The sequence below is a fragment of the Etheostoma spectabile genome, chromosome 4 (assembly GCF_008692095.1).
Source record: "Etheostoma spectabile isolate EspeVRDwgs_2016 chromosome 4, UIUC_Espe_1.0, whole genome shotgun sequence".
Classification (NCBI taxonomy): domain Eukaryota; kingdom Metazoa; phylum Chordata; class Actinopteri; order Perciformes; family Percidae; genus Etheostoma; species Etheostoma spectabile.
The window spans coordinates 375,691-376,017 of NC_045736.1; the positions used below are offsets into that span (position 1 = coordinate 375,691).

The 327-nt window shown below is 48.9% G+C and overlaps 1 long non-coding RNA gene across 2 annotated transcripts in view; it reads left to right on the forward strand.

Moving 5' to 3' along the window:
- Positions 1-327, forward strand: part of LOC116687414 (uncharacterized) — a 16,366-nt gene that overhangs the window by 1,637 nt on the left and 14,402 nt on the right. The window lies entirely within an intron of this gene.

Consider the following 327-nt stretch of genomic DNA (forward strand, 5'->3'; position numbering starts at 1 on the left):
CGTGTGTGTGTGTGTGTGCGTGTGTATGTGTGCTTCTTTGTGTGTGTGTATGTGCGTGTGTGTCTCTGCGTGTGTGCGTATGTGTGTGTGTCTGTGTACATGAGTGTCTGTGTGTGTGTGCGTGTGTATGTGTGCGTCTATGTGTGTGTGTGCGTGTGTCTGTGTCTCTGTGTGTGTGTCTGTGTGTGTGTGTGCGTGCGTGCGTGTGTGCATGCTGTTAATCAAGTGTCGACCTAAAAGTAAAACACGGCCTGTTAACACATCTTCATTGCAAGCAGGAAAGCCGTTTCTGGAACACTGTGACATCATCAGTGACATCACAGAGCA